This window comes from Phoca vitulina, unplaced genomic scaffold, assembly GCF_004348235.1.
Source record: "Phoca vitulina isolate PV1807 unplaced genomic scaffold, GSC_HSeal_1.0 scaffold32, whole genome shotgun sequence".
NCBI lineage: Eukaryota > Metazoa > Chordata > Mammalia > Carnivora > Phocidae > Phoca > Phoca vitulina.
Window position 1 is genome coordinate 23,375,802 of NW_022589735.1, and position 18,597 is coordinate 23,394,398.

At 37.5% G+C, this 18,597-nt stretch overlaps 1 protein-coding gene across 1 annotated transcript in view; it reads right to left on the minus strand.

Annotated features, from left to right (window-relative positions):
- Positions 1-18,597, minus strand: part of KCNN2 (potassium calcium-activated channel subfamily N member 2) — a 481,118-nt gene that overhangs the window by 278,977 nt on the left and 183,544 nt on the right. The window contains exon 2 of the mRNA XM_032425402.1: positions 14,311-14,396. The gene's annotated coding sequence lies outside the window, so the exon portion shown is untranslated. The remainder of the gene's footprint in view (positions 1-14,310; positions 14,397-18,597) is intronic.

Below are 18,597 nucleotides of genomic sequence, written 5' to 3' on the forward strand. Positions count from 1 at the left end.
CTGAACTACTGTCCCAATTCTCCTTTCAAAGCTCTACAGCCACGCCAGGTATGGGCTTCTTTCCATTCTGCTCTTACTGTTGCTTTGAGTCAGCAGAATTCACCCTCCAAAGAGCACACTCTCCCAGCGGTGGTCCCTCCCTGAAACAATTTAATTGCTTCTGATGCAAGCTTTGAACCTCTCCTGATCATCAACAAAGTCAAAATTGAATCTGTTGTTTTGGAAAGTGAACCATATACAGCAAGCTGTATCACCAGGAGATGAGGCGCAGATCTAATGAGAAAGACCGTACCATCAAGCTCAAAAGACACAATTAAGTCACATCAAAGATGGCCAGAAAGACTATTTGTACTCTGGTCTCCTTCATCTCGGCCCAACACAGAAGAAAACAGGGACACACTTCAGGAGAAAAGAGCCTGTCGTTTTGATCTGTGGTGAAGGAAATAGCTCAGGCTGGAAAGACGGGGGTTAGTGGAACTACATTCCAAATTAATGGAAATGGCTGTACCCAATCCTCATAGTAGAACCGAGAAATTATTTTCTACAGACCAATAACCCAGTTTTTTTTTTATCTTTCAACCCTAAAAGCAAGAAAATTATGGGTCCTTTATGGGAACATTGCCTATTTCCCAGGACACAAAACAAAATGAAGGGCCGCACTGCAAATCTTCTTAAAAGAATAACTTCCATGAGGATAACAAAGTACCTTTCTGAGGAAATTTCTCCTATTTAACTGTACATCACCTTGACTCTGACTATTCTGCCCTTTGCCTCTGAATCATGCTTCCTGCACTTGGTGCATATGCTAGAGTTACCATATACCAAATATTCATTGTGTTCCCCAACATGACCCCGCCTCCTTCGTGGTGACACTGAGGCCATGGGACTCGGTTTGGTCAATGGGCTGTGAGCTCAAGGATCATTTCTGGACCAAGTCCCTTAAAGGTAAGTGGGCTTCGTCCCATTCTTCTTCTCCTCCTCCCTATGCTACTACAAACTTCGAGGCCACAGGGTGAGAACACAGCAGGACAGGATTGAGAGCTGTGTCACCTGCTGGAGGAGAGCCTCTGCCAACCCATAGCAGGCCATGTGAGAGTGAAAAATAAACCCATACAGGCTTAACCACTGAGATCTGGGGCTCTATCTGTTGTAGCAGCTAGCATTAATTACCCGAAATCATGCAATGCATAATCACAGGATGTTAAGGCAGAAAGGGACTTACGAGATTACCTGTTCCAGTGTGTTTCACACTTTTGATTGTTCTTATCCACATGAAATATAAAATAATTAGCGATAAAAATGAAACTGCTTTGTTAGCAGTGTGGATGGATCTCCTGGGGTCCTAGTCTTGTCTCTTCTTCCCCCCCTTCCCTTCACCTTCCTCTACCAAATAATCTCTAATATCCACACCTCCACAGACACACAGAGCGAGGTCACCAAAGGACACAGTTTGAATCTAGTCCAGCTCCTTCCATTTGCAGAAGTTCTAGGAACTTCTATGTCCTGCCCAGGTTCTTTCAGAGAGAGAAAGGCAGAACCAGGGCTATTTTTCTATGTATGTGTGTGAATTTTTTCAACCCACACCATGAAATGAAGGTTTGAATCTACCAGGTGGTGAAGTTTTTGAGGAGAGGGGTTATGACATTGGTTTATTGCTTTGCCTCTAGGGCAAAGCCCAGCCCACTGCCTATCTGTTGATACTCAGTGAATAGTCACTGGTTGGATTTTTACGAGAGGATGTATCAATGTTTGCATATATCCAAGGCACCAATAAGCAATTCAAAATGTAAATGAGAAGTGCTTCAGTCATATTGGAAATCAGTTTGGCGTTACTTCCTACAGCTAAACAACCACATAACTCCTGGGACCCAGAAATTCCAATCTTACAAATATATTCCCAAGAGAAACATATGCACATGTACAATGGAACTGCCATTCAAGAATATTTGTAGCAGCATTGTTTACTGTAAAAAGAACCTACTGTGAATAGATCTCCCATTGGAGAGCTGATGACTACAATTTCAACTTCTGTGAAATGAACCAACTAGAGTAACATGAAAAATACAGATGAATCTTGGCAATGGAATAATATAAAGGAATTCATTCCCATATAGCATGATATTTTTACAAAATTAAACAACAATAATGTGTGTTTCAACGTGTGTGTATAACACACATGGAAGCAACTGTATTTCACATACACAGAGGAAGGCAGGTTAATGATAAACACACAATTCAAGAAAATAATTAGCTTGGATTAAGGGGGGCAAAGGGAAGGAGGACATATGGTTAGATGCCAGTCCCTATTTCCGAGGTCTTAGGTTTTGCTTTAGGTTCTGGGTTCTCAAGTGCTTACTGACTTTAGATAGTTAGACAGATAGATATGGGCCCCAAATGGGCATGTGATTTGAACCTTACTACTGTGATTAATCCAATTCCGGGCCTTAGGTCTAAAGGAGAAGAATAATGTTAAAGAAACTCAATGGATTTTCAGACCAGAAAAATGGAGGCAAAACTTGTTTCTCTATTCCTCTATAAGCACACCAAATACACACTTAGGTACTCTACTGAAGGAAAAATTAGCAATTATCTGTTAATATCAGTAGCTTTTAGAAAGATAAAGAACTATTCTAGGTGACCTGAAGAGTACAAACGGTAAATGATACCCAATTGGAGAATAACAATGGATTCTCACACCCAAAATAGGAGAAAACTATCTATGATCCATTCAATTATGGATATTTACATACATATAAACACATACGCCTCACATAAGGAGTGTAAGTTTGAACTAGAATATTTTAAATCACGCAGCCTCTGAATGTACCCCCACTTCTCATTTTACATCCTCAACACCAGCATGGTGACCTTTCATTCCAACTAGTTTTCTTCTCTGACCAGATGGGTAATCTTGAGCTTATGACCCCAAGTTTTCATACCTTAGTTTCTCCATCAACTTCTGTGAGCATTAGGAAATAAATGAAAATACCAGTACAGTGTCTGATACTTAATAGTTTTCCAAGAAACACTGATTGAATTTAATCTCAATGCAGAGAAAAAGGAAGAGAATATTAAACACATCTCATCCTGTGATGTTTCAGGCAAGCTGGAAGATGATGATGCAGAGGTGAGTCCTTTACAAACGAATAGCTAAGTCTTGTGCCTCCACCCATCCCTAAATCTATGCATCCAGAACCATAGAAAAAGAAATATGTATACACGTTGGTAACCCATAGGTAGAGTTTAGAGGTTTTCTATTAAATAACCAATGTTCGTTTATAGAATATTTCAAGTTTCCGAGTAATGATTTTGTTCTATTTGGCACTGTCATAATGAAGGTAATGAATTTCATCTTCATTTTTGTGCTAGAGTTCCATTAAAACATTTACTAAAATTAGGGAATTTTTAAACCATGGAAATTTAATTGCATTAATTATCCTTTCTCACCCTCAAATGTTTTATAATGAAACTAAATAATGGATGCAATAACGAAGCAAAGGACAAGTTAGATTTGCATATTTTATAAACATGCACAGGAGAGTAACTGTGCTATTTCGTTGGGAATGGTAGTTAGGTTAATCATGTGTTGATGAAAGAGGGAGCCAATTTACTTGGGGCGGGGAGGGGCACAGAGGGGTGACTTTGAAATGATGTCCTGGGTGTCCTCCTTTGCTCTTATGAGACAGAAGATGAGAAAACAAAGCTTTCAAAGTCATATTCACATTTGCAGAGAAGTTAATTGTGAAACTTAAAGCAGTTTTTCCATTGTTCCCCATGTGGGCCATAACTATGTTTAAATTCACGGAGTGCAAATCTAGACAGACTGAAAAAACTCCTTTCCAAGCTTTAGCTCCTGAAATATCCTGAACTTGCCTCATGAAATAAGATTATCTTTAAAAAGAGTGGAAGAGGCCAGTGCAGTTGACCAGTGTTTGCTCCTTAGTCCATTCCAAGGAGGCACACTTCTCATGAGGTTGGCATCCTGCTCCAATGCCTAAATCCTACCTCTCAGGGTAAGGAGAATGTAGTCCTCACCTCTGTTCCCACTCCCCTCTCCTCCACAACCCCCTCAACACACCACATAAAACTGAGACAGCAGATCTCTGATCGCTGGGAAGTAAGTAGCACAGTGCATTTTTGGATTAGTCCTCCACCAAACCACATCTCATTGGGTGAAGAATCTATGAATAAAGAAATACCCTAATTCTTCCTGAATTTTTTTTTGTTTGATATATATTCCATTAGTTCAATATAATAGACATAACAAGGCCCCAGGGAAGAAAGAAAATTACATTTGAGCAGAACAGAATATACTACATGGAATTCTGACTGAATCTTAGAATTTAAGGAGAAACTACATAACTGCCCTTCAGCCCAATCTATTTATTTGAGAAAGGAAACTTCCCATCACACATGTGGACCAAGGACAAGACCAAGGTCAGCCTTCTCTGTTCATTGAAAATTCTAACTGTGCTTAGTTTGAGGATGAGAGGAAAAGATGGCATGTGACCCATGGAAAATTTTGCCAAAGAAGGTAAAGATTCAGAAGATAAAACATACTTCTCAAAATAATTTAGAATAGGACTCAGAAAAAAACTTCCAGGAACTGTTGACATCTTCAATAAAGTTCAAGCTACATGGTCATTATGGAGTAAAAGGAGACCATTATAAATAACCAGTTGAGGCAAGAAGTCAAAATAAATGAGATCAAGATGGATTGCTTAAAAACAAGAAAAAAATACCATAATCAAGTTAAAATTCATGTTGGAGACTATAACAAGAAGCAGATGTCCTAAGAAGATGTACATCAGTGAAGTGTATGAAAAACTCAAGAACCTTCTCAGAACTCAGAAGAATGGGCACAATTAAAATAATGCAAGAGGAAATGGCTGATCCAGAGAATGGAAGACAGAGAAGAAAATATGTAAACAAAAAGTTTTCTTAAAGGGGGAACAGAGAATCAGAACAAAAGCAATCAGAGATAAAGTACACCCAATCTTTTCTGAGCAAACTGAAAAGTCTCATTGTGTTCTGAGTTATGACTGAGTAAAACGCACCTCTTGGTAAATGTTTGAATGATAAGAATAAAGGAAATTCTGGTATTTTTTAAAACGGTACAAATAATGAAAAAATACTGTATATATTAGTTCAAAAAAAAAAAAAGTGGTTTCCCACAAAGGACCTAAACCAAGCTGGCTCCACACCTTTCCACCATATAATAAAATACAAGGAGTCAAGGAAGAAATATAAACAGTGATGAGAGAAGACTGTGGCCCAATGGAAAAAAAAAATCTATGGAAGCTTTTTTTCATGAACTAAGGCAGAAATATGTTCTCAGACATGTTAGTGATCAGAATATATAGTATTTTATGTTACAGTATATGGAGAAATACTCCAATCACTCCAATGACCCAGAAATAGAGCATAATCAAGGATTCAAAATTGCTTACCACCTTAAAAAAGGACTGTTGCAAGCAGTAAAATCAGTTTTAAAAGGCGAGAGACTCAATTATTTCGGTATCTGGTAAGAATACTAAATATAACATTAAAAAACTCTCTGATAATCAGTAATAAATATTTTTTCCTTCAAAATCATCTTCCAGCGTCCATGAGCAACAATGATAATCCATCATGTGGAGAGGTCTTGTGAAGACTCAGGATCCTTTCTTCTCAACACCATGTTCTGAGCCTTTAGTATCAATTTCTTGGAATTGGCCTTTACAATAGAGCTATGTGACATCACAGGCTTAAAGAACAAGTCTCTTTTTTTAAAGATTTTATTTATTTTGAGAGAGTGAGAGAGAACACGAGCAGGGGGAGGGGCACAGGCAGAGGGAGAGAGAGAATCTCTAACAGACTCCCCACTGAACCCGGAGGTGGGGCTTGATCTCACGACCCTGAGATCATGACCTGAGCCAAAATCAAGAGTCAGTCGCTTAACCGACTGAGGCACCCAGGCGCCCCAAGAATAGGTCTTTTTAAGTTATAGGAGATAATTCAATGGGAATTCCTTATTAAAAACTTCAACAAGCCCCGCATCGGGCTCCCTGCTCGGCGGGGGGCCTGCTTCTCCCTCTCCCACTCCGCCTGCTTGTGTTCTCTCTCTCGCTGTGTCTCTCTCTGTCAAATAAATAAATAAAATCTTTAAAAAAAAAAAAAAAAAAAAAAACTTCAACAAACCAAGATCATCTCAAGACAATAAAAAAGACGTGACAAAACTTTTGGTTAAGCCTGATTTCTTGTGATGTATTCCTTACAGTGAATATAGTTATGCATCTTCATGAATACATAAAAAAACATGCTGTAAATAGGATGATACAAGGCTGGATGAGTATTATGTGGACAGACTGGAAAACAATACGCTAATTTGAAGATTCCTGATGGTTCCCAGTGACTATTTAGTTATGTTTTTTAATGAAATTTTTGTAATTTACAAAGGAAGAGAAGGAAATACTGCATGACTTAAGGTGGGCCATTAATTTTTATATATTTTATAATGTTAATTTAGAATTAAATTTAATGTAATAACTTGTAGGATAAATAGGATTGATGATGTGTTCTGATCCTTTTTCCAATTCAGACTAGACCGTTAATTCTCTATTCAGTGGAGCCTCTCAACTTAATGATTTACTCCTTTGTGCCATGTTCTACTTCAACTGAAAACAATAAAAACAATAAATCAACTCAAAACAATCTGTGGCCAAATCACAGATTCTCAGTGGAATTAAAGATATTGAGATTCCCACAAATTTTGTAATATTCTTTATCTTTGGGATATCAGTACAAGATTAAAAGTATAAAAAACATTGAGGGACGCCTGGGTGGCTCAGTTGGTTAAGCGACTGCCTTCGGCTCAGGTCATGATCCTGGAGTCCCGGGATCGAGTCCCGCATCGGGCTCCCTGCTCGGCGGGGAGTCTGCTTCTCCCTCTGACCCTCCTCCCTCTCATGCTCTCTGTCTCTCACTCTCTCTCTCTCAAATAAATAAATAAAATCTTTAAAAAAAAAAAAAAAACATAAAAGTATAAAAAACATTGAAATCAGTGGATTAAAATTGTATTTTTAACTGAATTCAATACTTTGAACTCAACTCACTTGAATATATTTTTGCCAACTCAGATGCTAATGGCCTCAAATCCAATTATCCTACAGATCTACCTGTAAGAGCCTAATGCCATGCCAAGTACATGGTATTAAGAGAAAAACAAGGCATTTCATGGGACAGTAGAAATTGGAAAAGAAGATTATGAAGAGATTAAGTCATCCAGTTATGGGCACGGCCCTGGAGTATCACCTTTCCTAATTGCACAAAATTCAGTGAACCAACCCAGCCTGAATTTTCTCTTAATTGGCTGTCACAGTTTTTAAACCATAACTGGCAAACTTAATTCACACTGGGGTTAGAAAAATATTAGAAGCAAAAGGCTAATAAATGTGACCGTGGTGGTTACTATTAACATAACTGATCACAATGTCATCTACCATCAGCTGGACAACAGAAAATCAAAAAACAGACCAATTTCCCCCCAGGTAACTTTAAAATAAAGACTTTGGGGCTCCTGGGTGGCTCAGTCATTTAAGCATCTGACTTGGGCTCAGGTCATGATCTTGGGGTCCTGGGCTCGAGCCATGTGTTGGGCACCCCACTCATCAGGGAGCCTGCTTCTCCCTCTCCCCCGTCTCTCCCCCCTACTCATGCTCTCTCTCTCTCTCAAATAAATAAAATCTTTAAAAAAATAAAAATTAAAAAGAAAATAAAGACATCACTACTCCTTCGGTCTATCATTGTCAATATCTCTCAAAAATGAAGAATCTTACTATAGCTCTAAACTTACCCTTCCCAAAATCCTGTTTCAGAACTACATTGAGAGGAGAAAACTAATTGCCAGTCCAGCTCAAAAGAAATTCAATCTCAGTTTTAAGGTGAATTCTTTAACTTTCTACTGTGTCTGAGTGCCACTGTCTGCATTCTAAGTCTGTTACAACAGGTTGGTGTGTCTGTCTAAAACACCTGGCTTTCAGGGCACCTGGGTGGCTTAGTTGGTTAAGCATCTGCCTTCAGCTCAAATCATGATCTCAGGATTCTGGAATCGAGTCCCGCATCAGGCTCCTTGCTCAGCAGGGAGCCTGCTTCTCCCTCTGCCCCTCACTCCGCTGGTGCTCTCTCGCTCTCTCTCTCAAATAAATAAATAAAATCTTTTTAAAAAATAAAATAAAGTGAAACACCTGGCATTCGATCCAAGCAAAAAGAGAAAAGAATTTGTGAGGTGTCTTCCAGCTATGAGGATGTATCTAGTTCAAGTCCAATTCCAGGACTCTGTCCTTTCTTAACCTCCATCCTTGTTTCTGGCTCTAAAATGGGACTTTATTCCCTGTCCCATCTACCTCAGATGGCCCCGTGTCTCAAGCGTCCAATTGCTGCTACCGTTTTCAGCAGTGCCATAAGAGTAATTAGACGTATTCTAATAAACCTGAACAAAACAGGTTATTTTGTTTTACTTAAAAAAAGTTTATAGATTTCTTCCCATTCAGTTTTCCCTCCCTTCCCTTGTGGTCATGCAGAGTCTGCTTGGGATTCTCTCTCCCTCTTCCTCTGCCCCTTCCCCTCCCCGTATGCTCTCTCTGTAAAATAAATTTAAAACATAAAAACACGCTTTTAAAAAAAGTTTATAGATTTAACTGTTGCTTCCACATCTTCATTTCCTAAATCAAATAATGACCAATAGAATTTTCTTTAAAAAGCCTTTTATAAATTTAAAATACTAGAAAGAACTTTGACAACTTGCAAGTGAAACATGGGAGTACACAAACTGATTAAGATAAAGAAAAAAAGCAGAGGAATTTTAGGGAAAAGGAGGGAATAAAGAGGCCAGTGGGAATGTACTTGCTATGTTCGAATACTAAGTTAAATCAAGAGCTCCTAATAACAAAATCAAAAAAAGAAAATGCAGAAGATGGTTGCAGAAATCTTATTATATGATAAAGAAAACAAGCTAGTGGTTCACATTTTCCAGGAATCAAAATTCTAGAGAGAAACCATCACCATCATTTGAATCCTATGAAAATGAGCACAGAGTAACACAATGGAAAATATCTTCATCTGAAGTTCTTAAAAAGGATCAGTAAATCTGTATTCATTTCTAGGGCAATCATTTATTTTTGAAGCTTGACTTTTTCTATTATTTAACTAATTCAATCATCCATGTAATTATTTAAATAATTAAGAAAATCAAATTAAATTCTCTTTGAACTATTTTCTTTGATATATTCAGAAAATTTATAATTTTTTAAATATTTAAATATTAGATAATAAGCCATTAAGCTGATAATTTATTGCTGTTACTGTCTTTCATGTTTGACAGTAAAAAATCCTAACATTTGTAAAGAGAAAACATAAGGGACAGATTTTATGTGTAAAAAGAAGACAGTCATAATATGAACCTCAAATCGTATAAATCCACAAAAGTCACTTTTTTTCCTTGTATATGATTGACAACATTCTGCACTTTCTGAATCCCAAATAAAATAATGAAGAAAGCACAGGATGAAAAATCATGAATGGATAATTTCCAAATGAGGTGTTGAGTAAAAAATTTCCATTTACATACCAGAAGTAGAGCAACATAAAGCAAATTATCGAAATATAAATTTCAGGCTGTGTTCTGCTATTTGGTCTATATTTTGGTTTTAAAGAAAACTATTTCTAATTATTGATATTTACTGTAATTCCTGCCAGAAGTAGAATACAACATCAGGATTTTATTTCAAAGAAGACAGGTAGTTATGTGGTATACATTTTAAGCTGACTGCCTTTTAAATTTCTGTGCTTGAGAACATCTAAAAAATTACAAATGCTGTCCTTAAACTTACTTTTATTTTATGATTTTGGTAAGCACAATACTCAAGATTTTCTCTTATATTCCACATGTTAATAAATTTTATATAAGTATATTTTGTTTACTTCACCTAACAGAACCTCAGAATTAATTCACATGTTCTTCATTTTATTTTGAGACTTCTATTGAGAAGGGACTGTGTGTTTACATATGTTTCAGTGAAATGGAATTTGACTTTAAAGAAACTGAAAAGACATCTCAAGACTGAAATTCTGTTGCTGCAACAGAGTGTATACCTGAACTTCAAATGTCTTAATCACTTAAATAAAAATGTATTTCCTTGTTTTTTATCCTTCCTCAAATTATAAGCATATATCAATGGGAATTCTACTACAGGTTTGGGACTTCTTCTTCATCATCATCATCATCATCATCATCATGAGTACCAGGCACACAGTATGCACTCAAATGTTTACCGAATGAACAAATGAATGAATGAATGAATGAATGAATGAATCACCAAATACCCATCTACTATGTTTTAAGAGCTACCTGCTTCCGATATACTTCTCACGTGTATCTCACATGTCCATGTTTTGTTTAATATCCACTGCAACCTTGCAAGTTAGGAATTCTAATCCTCACTGACACAAGTGGTAAGAGGTATGTGGAGGTTAATTGAAAATCAGTATCATAGTGCTAAGAGGGAAAGAACTAGGTTTCAGAGGGGTTTTGTGTTGTTTTTGTTTTTGTTTTTTTCTGGTTCTGAGGCAGACAGGGATTCAGAGGGACCTGCCTAGAAAAGCAGATCTTGGTACGAGGTCGCCCTGGGTCCTACCTAATCTCGTTACAATTTCAGTGGTTTCAAAATGAAAGCTCCTTGAATATCTGCCTGCCTGTTTGTTGTTTTCTTAGGCATTTCTTTTACGGGACAGGAACTTGCAGAAAACCCTGGGCGCCCTCAGGTCACCCACTTCTCTAGCTCACCTGGCAGGTGCTGCTTGCAACCAGGGAGCCAAAAGCCACAAGCTTGAAACAAGCTCCAGAGCCCAATTTACAACAGGCTTGTTCCTGCAAAGACTGGACCAGACCAGTCACAGCCACAAGGCATCCCACCTCTGACCTTTCATTGACTTTTCCCGGGATGATAATGCTAAAAGCCATGCCAGGGGGTGGAAACTTAACATGCAAATGAAACACGATGTACGAAGGAGCGTGTTCTGTCAACTGCACCTGTGTGTCCACTTTCCTGGGCTTCTCTGCCCCCACATGCTTACAGGTCACTCCTTCTCCACCTCAGCCCCTTTGAAATATTCCCTGACCACTGTTCGAGTAGCAGCCAGGTAGTCTTCTTCCTAAGGCTGTCTCCCTCACGCCCAGCCATGAGCTTGCAATGAACACTCCCCACCTTGCATCTGTTTCTACATGGACAGTCCAAGAACCCTGAGGTCATCAACAGTTCCAAATGTCTTTCTTTTTCTACTAAGCCTGCTACTAAAAGTATGAAGGTACTTAATGGTAATTTTTCAATTCAATTAAGAATTCAGTCGAGTGCAAGATACAATGACCAGTGCCCTCGACGGCAGGAAGAATGTGCATGGCTCTCCCCTCAAGGACTTTGCAACCCACTGGGAAGACAGCTGGGTGGACAGCTAATGATGTTCTTCCGGGGGAAGCCAGAGGGAGGTACGTGCGGAGTACAGTAGCACAGAGCACCTCGGAAGCAGGAATGGAATAGAACGTAGCCTCTGACAGGAAGAGGATACAGGGATGCTTCCTGGATTAAGAGGAAATGGAACTAGGTCTTGAAGATTAAGTACAGTTTGACAGGAGACAACATTTTTAGCAGAGGGAATAGCAGGAACTTACTGACTGCTATAAATGTTGGGCATATAGCAAGTTGGACAAAGTCTCTTGCATTCTAGGGTGAACTGAGTAAAATGCCAGGAAAACAAACAAATGAATGAAAACACAAAGAGCAAGAAGAGGTTTGTCTTGGATTGAGTGGTCAGGACAATGAAGAGGTTAAAGGGAAATAAATTTAGCAATGTCAGCTATAATTAGGTCCCCCCATGTGATTTGCCTTGGTGGTCTTCCTTTACACAAGAGTAGTTGTTCAAGAATGTTCATTATTAAGAGTAGCAACAACAACAGAACAGGCATCATCTTCAAAAGTACCAGCTACTCTGAAACATTATGTAGCTGTTTAAAAGAATGAGTTAGATTGCTTTTTTGGATTATGAGTCCTGGCACTCATCAGCCTGCCCTAAGTGATTAAATATTTGAGTTCAAATATAGACTCCCTGTGGCAACTGACTCTTGACAAATAACCCTATCGCCAGTGTCAATAATCAAAGACTCCATAAAAAATAAAATAAAATAAAATATGTTGGCTAACTGAACATAATAAAAAATAAAATAAAATAACAAAATAAAATAAAATAAAATAAAATAATCAAAAACTCCAGATGAAGCAGTAATACAACATGCATAAGACTGGGACTTTTTCATAAGACTTGCCAGGAAAGATCAAGTAAATGCATATTTTGAGACCAGAACCACCTGCTTCACAAAAAGTCTGGCTTTTTAAAATGCCTCAGCAGCCATGAGATTTATGGACATAAGTCATGCCTCTCTAAGATAGAGTAGCTCCCCTTATCCATGGTTTTGCTTTCTGTGGTTTCTGTGATCCAGAGTCAACCACGACCTGAAAATATTAAAAGAAAATTTCCAGAAATAAACGATTTGTAGGGCACCTGGGGGGCTCAGTTGGTTAAGCGTCTGCCTTCAGCTCAGGTCATGATCCCAGGGTCCTGGGATCGAGCCCCACATTAGGCTCCCTGCTCGATGGGGAGCCTGCTTCTCCCTCTGCCTCCGCCTGCCTCTCCCCCTGCTGTGCTCTCTCTCTGTCAAATAAATAAATAAAATGTTAAAAAAAAAATAAAGAAATAAATGATTTGTAAGTTTTACGTCAGGAGTCATTCCAAGCCAGCCTGCTCTGTCCTGCCTGAGAGGTGAACTGTCCCTTTGTCCCTCTGTATATGCTGCCTGTACCTTAGTCACTTAGTAAACATCACGGTTATCAGACGGCTGTCATAGTATTATAGGCTTGTGTTTAATTAATCCTCATTTTACTTAATAATGGGCCCAAAGTGTGAGAGGAGTAATGTTGGCAATTTGGATATGCCAAAGAAAAGCCATGAAGTGCTTCCTTTAAGGGAAAAGGGAAAAGTTCTCAACTTAATAAGAAAAAAATACCATACGCTACAGTAAGAATGAATCTTCTATCCATGAAATGGCAAAGGAAAAAGACATTTGTGCTAGTTTTCTTGTTAATATCTTGCTATGCCTAATTTATAACTTAAACTTTATCATAGGTATGTTTATATAGGAAAAAGCATAGTATATATAGGGTTTGGTGCTGTCCACTGTTTCTGGCACCCACTGAGGGTCTTGTAACATATCCCCTGCTGATAAGGGGAGGTGACTGTAATCATAAAATTAAGCAAAGGACCTTGACATTAATGCCAGTACCCTAAGTGTACCCAACTGTGGGCTGGCAAGCTAGGTGGGGAGCAAAAGTGTAAGAGAATTACCCTTAGTCTGCCAAGATGGGGATTTTACCACCAGGATGGAGCTGCCAGGCCATATTTGAGATTGCCCTAAATAAATAATAGGGCAGCAATGCAGCCTGGACTCAGAAATTGCTTCTAGACTGAGCAAAGGAAGGTGAGAAGCTTGTGTCTGTCTGCTACATATAAAAATAACCAGGTGACATATCCTGAAAGAGTATCTCATTAAGAACTTTATCTTCAAAAATATGTTTCCACTTCCCAACCATAAACCAATTTTTGTTGTCCAAATAAAACCAGAAAGTATTTTTTAACTTAATATTAATTTACTCAAGGACCTAAAAGAGAATCCACAGAAGACCATCTCCCCAAAAAGTATTCACTAAAGCTTGCCATAAGTTCTTAAAAATGTCAACAGTGTAATATGTTTTTAATTATGGGTTCATTTTTATCATGGTGTTCTGGTAAAAACAAATCAAGGATATAATTCTCTGCTCTGATACTTAATCCCATCAAAGTGCTGTCTCTCATAGGAAACTATCCTTAAAGTTTAAATAAGAATATATTTATTCACTTAAGAAATATTTTTTAGCACCTTCTATGTAGTACGCACATTTCTAAGCACTGGACGAGGCTTCCCAGGGATTACAAAGACAAATTAAAAGTTACTTTCTGGGGTTCTTTCCTTGAACTACCAATATTCCAACTGTTTATCTTTTCTTAGCATAGGGGTGGTCAGCTAGTAAGAGGGATGAGTAGCTAATGGTTGAAAAAGAGTCACTATATTGCAAATAGATGAAGCCACAGGCAGAGAGGAAAGTCCAACTGAAGTAAATTTAGCTTTGTTTTTTTCAATAAATCACCATGCTTTACATTCGAATTAAATAAACATATTTTACTCACCACTATTGCTTATATCCCACCCCATTCCTTGGATTCACTTTTCCTCTTGCTCGAACCCATCCTTCTGTAGTTCTCTCAGAAAGAATCTGTAAGAAGTAAATTCTATTAGAGTTGGTCCAAAACTTTATTTCATCTTTACTCTGGAATGATAATTTCATGCTATATAGAACCTTAGGTCGTGAGTCCACATACAGTCCTGGAATTCTTGGCCTGTACAAAGGAGTAGGACTAAGGGAGGAAGTGGGGGCTGAAAACTAGGCCATGGGCCCCTCAACCAAGTCACAAATTTGGAGGACAGCATCCACCAGAGAGCCCCATGTTCAATGTCACATAGAAGTGTCCTATAGGGTAGTCGTGTCCCTGTACTGTAGAAAGACTGGATTTTTATGTCTCATATTTACCACTTGGGTCACAGACCTCTCTCGGAGGATCTATGTCTTTCTTCAATTTGGAAGATACTTTCTTACTGTTCTAATTTTTTGAATACATAAGGCATATATTGGAGCAAACTTCTCGACTCATCTTCTGATCTGGCTCTTTAACTTTACTGTCACTTTTTTTTAAGATTTATTTATTTGAGAGAGAGATCGTGTGTGCACAAGATGGGGGAGGGGAAGAGGGAGAGAGAGAATCTTAAGCAGACTCCCCACTGAGCATGGAGCCCAATACAGGGCTCGATCTTACAACCCTGAGATCATGACCTGAGCCAAAATCAAGAGTCTGACACTTAACCAACTGAGCCACCCAGATGCCCCTTATTGTCACTTAAAACAAAAACAACAACAACAACAAAACCTCTGTGTTTTGTTCTGGGTTTTCCAATATGTTAATTATCTCTTCAGTTATATTCACCTGTTAATTTAAAAATACCAGAATTTTCAATTCTAGGATGCCTAATCAGTTCTTTTTTGTTTTCCCTGTTCTTGAGTCACAACCTATCTTTGTATTTCATGATTCCTTTTTCTTCTGTTATGAATATTACCTATTCCTGCATCTTTTTAGAATTTCAAAAGTACTTATTTTAAAAATCCATTTTGGAAGACTTCCTCAGTATTTGTATTTCTTTAAATGATAATTCACTCACTCACTGGGTTTACTGGCCATCCTTTATGAAATTTTATGTCCCTCTTCTTGGGTAAAATTTTTCTTCTCTTTTGCTCACTTCCATAAGTGATATAATCATCAAGATACTTTAAAAATATATTTTAAAAGATTTTGTCCAAGATTGCTATGTCAAGGTGTTGAGGGAGGAAGTCAAAGCATCAATTAACAGCAGGATTTTAATCAGATTCAAATATACATTTCTTTTTTTTTAAGCTTAATAAGCACTAGGTTTATTTTTATTTTTTTTTTTTAAGATTTTATTTATTTATTCATTAGAGACAGAGAGAGAGAGGCAGAGGGAGAAGCAGGCTCCCAAGGAGCAGGGAGCCCGATGCGGGACTCGATCCCAGGACCCTGAGATCATGACCTGAGCCGAAGGCAGACGCTTAACCATCTGAGCCACCCAGGTGCCCAAGCACTAGGTTTATTATTACTATTTTTGTCAAGCTCTCACTGATTTTTTTTTTTTATTATGTTATGTTAATCACCATACATTACATCATTAGTTTTTGATGTAGTGTTCCATGATTCATTGTTTGCATATAACACCCAGTGCTCCATTCAGTGCGTGCCCTCTTTAATACCCATCACCAGGAAAACCCATCCCCCCAAGCCCCCCCCAGAACCCTCAGTTTGTTTCTCAGAGTCCATAGTCTCTCATGGTTCGTCTCCCCCTCTGATTCCCCCCCCTTCATTTTTCCCTTCCTGCTATCTTCTTCTTCTTCTTTTTTTTTTTTTAACATATAATGTATTATTTGTTTCAGAGGTACAGGTCTGTGATTCAACAGTCTTACACAATTCACAGCGCTCACCATTTCTAATGCCTTATTTGCTAAACCAGGAGGTGTGCAAAAATACGTTATAGCTTTGGTTTGCGAGGTTAACATTCAGAACTTTTTTTTGCAAGATCATTGTTTCTAATTAAACAGTCCAGAGATCAACAAACTATAACTCATGGGCCTGATCTGACCTGCTACCTGTTTTTTTAAGGCCCACCAGCTAAAAATTATTTTCACATTTTTAAAGAAACCATAGAAACCGTACATGGCCTATAAAACCTAAAATATTTATGATTTGGCCCTTTACAGAAAAAGTTTCCTGATTCCTGACACAGTCTATAATCAGATGCCATCCAGTAACTTTTTCCCCCTGATTTTTAAAAATAGATTTTATCTGTAAGAGCAGTTTTGTGTTCACAGTAAAATTGAGTAGAAGACAGAGATGTCCCATGTACCACCTGCCCCTTCCACAACCACAGACTCCCCCATTCTCAACATCCCCCACAATGGAGGTATTTTTTATATTATATTTTTATATATATTTTTTATTTTTTATACATTTTTATTTTTATAAAATTTTATTTTATTATTTAAAATATTATATATTTTTATATTTTATTTTGAATTTTTTTATTTTTTATATTATTTATATTATATTTGACGAATCTACATTGACCATCATTATTACCCAAAGACCATAGTTCACATTAGAGTTCACTCTTGGTGTAGAACACTCTACAGGTTTAGACAAATATATAATGACATATATCCATCATTATAGAATCACTCCCCTAAAAATCCCCTGTGCTCTGCCTATTTATCCCTCCCTCCTTGCTAGCCCCTGGCAACCACTAATGTTTTGACTATCACCATAGTTTTGCCTTTTTTAACAACGTCGTATTGTTGGAATCAAACATCACGTAGCCTTTACCAACTGGCTTCTTTCACTTAGCGATATGCATTTAAGGTCCCTCCATGTCTTTTCATGGTTTGCCAGCTCACATTTTTTTTCAGCCCTGAATAATATTCCATTGTATATATGGCAGTTTATTCTCTTGGATTTCTTTCATCAGTCTTGTCGTTTTCTTTATATTTCGTATACATATTTTGTTAAATTTATACCTAAGTGTTCAGTTGGAGGTGTGCTAATGTATATGGTGTTGTGTTTTAAATTCAATTCTTTCAGATTTTCTACTTAAGGATCATGTCATCTGTGAACAAAGACTGTTTTATTTCTTCCTCACCAAACTGTATACCTTCATTTCCTTCTCTTACTGCATTAGCTTAGACTTTAAGTATGATGTTGAGAAACAATAGTGAGAGAGGACATCCTTGCCTTGTTTCTGATCTTAATAGGAAAACCTCCAGTTTCTCACCATTAGGTATGATGGTATGACACTAGCTCTAGATTTTTGTAGATACTATTAATCAAGTTGACAAAGTTTCTCTCTATTCCTAGTTTACTGAAAGCTTTATTATGAATGTTAGTTTTTATCAAATGCTTCTTCTACATCTTGAAACCATCCCAGTGATTTTTTAAAAGATTTTATTTTTTAAGTAAACTCTACACCTAATGTGGGGCTCAAACTCACGACCCCAGGGTCAAGAGTTGCATGCTCTACCAATTGAGCCAGCCAGGTGCCCCTACCCAGTGATTTTATTTTTTAAAAATCTGGAGTAAATCTCAGAAATTCATCTTTTACATAAAAACCTCAGATGATTCTGATTCCTATGGTCCTAAGACCACACTTTTAGAAATACTCTGTCCTAGGAAGTCCATACATGCTGACTGCAGGAATACTGAGATCCACCAACCAAAGTTTTCCCAACGTGTTTATAATGGAATCAGTCATTTGAATATTTTTAATTGTCACTGATTACAGAGCCCAGTGCCAATAGTGATCAATTAATTTCTTTGTTGGCCCAACCCAAATACGATATATATAAGTACAGCCTCCCTCCTCAGACCAAGCCTGAGAAAATAAGTTATTTTCTGCTTTTCATTTTTTCTCACATTGTTGAAATTTCAAACTATTTTTTTCTTTTTTTAGTATAGTAATATCAGACTGAAGAGAGAAATAGAAAGTTATTGGTTGAAAAAAGTGAGTCACTGAATCAAGAATATTTGAAAACCACAGATAGGAGAATTCCAGTTGAAGTAAATTCTTCAAACCAAACAATGTTCCTTTCAATAAAATAACTGAGTTCTACATTAGAATTTCATTATGTTGTACACTTGAAACTAATGTATCATTTATACCCCAATAAAAATGAACCAAATGTTACATTTGTCTCTGGGTATAGTTTGGGTAGTGGGTTAATTAATAAAAATCCTCCCAATTTTAGGTGGTGGAGCCCAAAACTTTTTTGTTTCTTAGTCTTATTCTGAGTACTAACAACTGCT